Source organism: Azolla caroliniana, unplaced genomic scaffold, assembly GCF_043228905.1.
Source record: "Azolla caroliniana isolate FFs.n. ecotype wild unplaced genomic scaffold, voAzoCaro1.0.p SCAF_15, whole genome shotgun sequence".
NCBI lineage: Eukaryota > Viridiplantae > Streptophyta > Polypodiopsida > Salviniales > Salviniaceae > Azolla > Azolla caroliniana.
In genome coordinates, this window is record NW_028230450.1 from 10,489,534 (window position 1) to 10,494,823 (window position 5,290).

The following is a 5,290-nucleotide window of genomic DNA, read 5'->3' on the forward strand; positions in this document are numbered from 1 at the left end:
CGAAGACCTTCCTGACCGAGATCTAACGGACAAGGAATGGTGTATGCAATATATCGACTCAAAGAAAAAAGTCGTATTGTATACAGCAAAGAAGAAGGGTGAGGGGCAGCTAGGAAAAGAAACTCCATTTATGTATGGCCGAATTCTACGATTTGACTACGAAGATGCAGATTCGGCCAACATACTGGTAATGATAGAGTGCTCCAAGGGGGTACGCAAAGTGTTCCTTTCAGAAGACCTTTTAGTAAAGGAATCTTGTGGGCCTGAAGTGTTCAAAAAAGCACTTGATAACTCACAAAACCTGATTGTTACCTTGAGGCCTTATATACAAGGCCATGTAACTCTACGAGATGAAGAGCCCTCCCACTTGAAGGCCACTAAAAAGGTATCCAAAGTCCAGTCAAGACCAGCCAAGAAGAAGACAACGAAAATGTCGGATACGGATTCGACAAGTGACAATGAAGAAGAGGATAATAAGGGGACGCCAGGAGCTGAGCTGGCCTCGGGTGTTTTGTCATCCGAGCAGAATAAAATAAGAAGAGAGTTAATGCAACGGAAGCTGGTCAGGAAAGGGCAAGTATTTAATTTGCATATAACACACATCCATCGGCCCCCTATTGATGAAAAAACAGGTCGAAGACCACTTGAGATTAGAGAGCCTCATCGCATGCATGTTCAAAATCTCAAGAAAAAAATGAAAATTAATCCTCATGCCACAGTGGTGCCTTTTATTGTTATGGTGGATCCTGAAGAATGTGAAACCATTGAAGATTTTGATATCAGAAAGCATGATCAATATAATTATTTTGTCATTGGTGGATCGCATTCAGCAGAGGCACGTCGACAACTTGTCAGAGAACATCCAACCACTTTCTTCTTCAAGTATGCCGAGTGCAAAATATATGTTGGGCTCACAACCGAAGAGGCTAAGCTGTTGGCATGGGACCATAATAATGATAATGACTATAGGCAGAAAATGTCGTCTATTGAGCGAATCCGGTTCTTCCACCACGAGTATTTAGATGTGAAACAAAAGTTTGGTGTGAAGTTACATCCAGGCCTTCGACGTCAATGTCTGCATGAAGTCGGCATTGTGGTAGATGATAATGTTAGGTCCGATGGTCTTCGAAAGTATGAATCTTGGTTTCAATTGGCGTTCAGAGATGGAGAAGTATGGGACCTCCAAGATCAAATCTTCTCAATGTGGGAGAATAAGGAGGTAAAGGGTCAACGACAAAAGAAATGTAGGGTTGACCCTCAACTAGAATTAAAGTCACAAGCCGCCAAGAGAATTGACTTGACAATTGAAGAAGCGGCAGACGACATGAAGCTGTCTCTATGGAGAGCGATGCAAGGTATTAAGGACGAGCAGCTTCTTGTGTCCGTTTTGTCAAGGGTTGTGGCGAAAGATTTAAGCCTTGAAGAAATGGTCACCGAGTTCAATAAGTAAGTCTTTCAAATACTGAAATTGTAGTCTATCTGGTGTAATTCAAAGTTCTAATCTTGATTTCTAATTTTACAGTCATAAGGTGTACATGAAGATCCAAGAAGTAATGATGAAACAACTTGGATGTATAACTTGGGAACAAGTGACCGAGGATTATCCTCTAACGTCTTCGTATAAGGCGTTATCAGAGTATTTTATTGCATTCAAGGATTGGGTTAGTATTGATATTTTTTCATTACCCTTTCATCATATGTAGAGGTTGCGTAATAATACCTGATGTCCTATTGCTTCTATTAGAAACCGTGTCGAGGCAAGAAACAAGGAGAAGTTAAGGATATACACGATTTCCCTACATCCTTCCTTGCACATCTCGAGCGAGCTAGAAAAGAAAAGGATCGTCGCTTAGTCAAGGCGTACGAAATGGAGGAAGATGGCTCGTTTAAAAAATTTAGCCACAAGAAAGATATTACGAGAGATCTTTACTACAATGTGGTTTGCGGTGATGTCATCGACTTGATCCAGAAGGTGCCAAAGAAGGAATATACGCTAATGATTGCGGATATTCCTTACGGATTTCGAATGGCTGGGTCATCATACGACGATGAACCGTTTAGGTTTAAACAATTGGAGAAGATGGTCAAGGATTTCGCTGAGCTAACGACCGCATCCTTGTGGCGAATAGTTGTCTTTCATAGTATGGACCAAGGGTACTCGGTAGCTCAAGCTTTGAGATCTCGTTGCCATGGCATCGAGAACCTTGCATGGTAAGGATTATTTATAGGTGTCTTTCATTATATAGCAATTCTTAAGGTTGTTGAATCTATTTTTAACTCGATGAATTATTTTTTATAGGATCAAGACCAATGTAAATAGAGGGCCAACTTTTCGGTTCGTTAATGCCATTGAATACATAACGGTTGGCTACTTCGATGAAATTAAAAAACAGAGAATCAAAGAGCATTCTAATGAAGTGGGAGGTTCAAATCTGTTGGTATATCCAGCAGTGACTCGGAAATTGCGACATGTCACCACGACAGAACGGGGACTTGTCAACCCATACCAAAAACCTCAACGACTTATGATGCGCTTGATCGAGATGTTTTCTGTCGAAGGAGACTGGATATTAGATCTCTTTTCTGGCACAGGTATTCCTCGAACTAGGGTAACGATCTTGAGATAACCAATCCCTTTTTTTTCGTTTGACAACTAAATCTTCTTGTTACTTACATCACAGGAACTACGTCAGCATGTGCATTGAAGCTGTTTAGGAATACAGTTGCATTGGAGAAGGACGAGGACCAAGTTATATTTATTAATATGCGGATTAAGGCTTTGTGGGAGTGCCCAGACCAGGATGAGGAGGTCGGTGCAAAGAACCTCGCCAATACAGAAAGGTTTCAACCCGCTTCGCGAGAGCCTATTCCTCCGTTAGCCGGCGAACCGGGAGAGCTAATAGAGCTTGATGATGAGCTTATAGAAGATATTTCGTTGGCCCGGCTAACAGGGGAAACCAATGCACGTATAGCCGAAGACAGTTCTACACAAGATGATGAAGAAAATGACGTAGATGAATTGATTGCTATGTAATAGACTCTATAAAGAATATGACACTGACGATTTGTTAAGATTTCACATTATTAATACAAATTTTGGGTTTTACCTGGTGGATTCTATTCTTTATAATCATCTATATGTTTCAATTTTATTTTTATATACCTCATTAGTAGATTTATGATATTGGTTTCACCGCGTGCATAGCTGACTACCAAACTTATGGAGAAACATGAACTAGCTTAAATGGAGGCTGATTTTGGTCCAAGCTAACCTTAACAGAACATGGCCCTATAATTATTGCCATGACTGTCCATGTTGTTATTATGGATCTTTGTCTTATATTGTTAAAACAGGTCTAGTTTCTATTCCATTGCTGCTTAGATTGTGTAGTGTGTTGATAATGGTTCCAGTTGCGTTATCGTTCGGAGTTTGATCTTGTGTGAATCACCTAAGCAATAGAGTAGATCAATTTTAAATATAGGTATGAAAGCCTAATAGGTTTGTTATTTCCACGACATTATCCTAAAGTTCACTGCCTTACATTGTGCACAATTATATACACATATGGTTTGATCCCATATGAACAAACTGAGGAATAGATTAGATCAACTTTTAATATAAGTATTGAATACTTTAATAAGTTAGTTATTCCAATCACTTATCCTAATGTGCACTATCCTACATTTTCGACAATTACATACATGCACGTATGGGTCAAAGTATAAATTATATCTCATTTTATTAGTATGGATACAAGTACACCTCATAATTTTGTAAAACCTACCTAATTAATATAAGTCTTTAAGTTAGTGTTTCCCTTGTCGCACAATAGTGCCATATTGAGCCATAGTTGAACTTTATTTAGATACATTAACTTATCAACATGTCTAAACTTGCATGATTTCTAATGATCTCCACTCGTAGATCTATCATGTATTTTTATATTTGCAAATTCTTATCAAGTTGAGGAACATGTGATACTAGTGCATCCAATTATTGTAGAGAGGGTGTATTTGCTTCGTTTTAAGAAGATTCTACAAGTGGAATGCGCAATCCTTCCACTTGTGAACGCGAACGTGTTTTTAGAAGAGATTATTGCAGAGGATGATGTTATTGAATACTGATACTTGGACAAGTGTTTTTTTTTGGAATATTATGGCTTGGGACAATTATGACGATCAATTATTGGAATAGTTAACATTTTTGGAATAGTCAATTTTTTCTCGTTGTTTTTCTTTAATTATCTATTAGTTAAATTTGCCTTGCATTTCTCATTTTACGTTTTTTTTGTTGTTTTTCTCTAAGCCTGGTAACCATTCTACATTTGGAGCATATTGGAGGGGGATTGTTCAATGATAAATTGTAATGGAATTGTGTTATGAAGTTCAATGATAAATTGTAATAGAATTGTGTAATGAAGTTCACAAACCGGTTTACAAGCTGGTTCATAAACCGGTTTGGGATAACCCGGTTTACCCTAAACCGGTTTAGGGATCGGTTTGGTTTGGTTTGGTTCAGGTTTGAAAACCCCTAAACGGTTTAGGCTTAGCCAGTTTGGCTTGGATAATGCCAAACCGGCTAAGCCTAAACCGAACCGTTGCCGATCCCTATAATAGTACTTACATTCTACATACTACTATTACTATTACTATTACTACTACTACTACTACTACTCTCTCTCTCTCTCTCTCTCTGGTTTCTTTTCTCCGTTGGAAGCGGGCGGTTGTTGTTGAGAGAGAGAGAGAGAGAGAGAGAGAGAGAGTTGTTGATTTGCCACCTCCGCCTGAAGCATTTAGTGTGTGTGTGTGTGTGTGTCATTGTTGCAGCTTCGTCTCGCCATTCTCCTCAACCTCCACAAACAATTCCCTTCCCTTCCTATCCCTTCCCTTCTGTTCTATGTACATACATACATATATACACACACACACACTCTCTCTCTCTCTCTCTCTCTGACTCGCTTCATCCCATCAGTATATCTAATCATCCAACCGCCTCGTTTATCCCTTCTTCTTCATCCATTCCTCATCATCATCATCTTCTTCTTCTTGATTTCTTCTTTCTTCTCTACGTCTTTTATCTTCCTTCAGTAAAGAAGGTGAGGTGAGGGTTCTTTCTTGCTAATCCTACAAGTTGGAGCTCTCATCTTGTTCGATCCATTTTCTGCAAACACGAGATCACGCCACGTCAAGATCATCACAACAACCCCTTCATTCCATTTCATGCTCCTTTTCTGTCACCTCTCTCTCTCGAGAGAGAGATTTTCAACACCATGCATTGCAGAGTTCATAT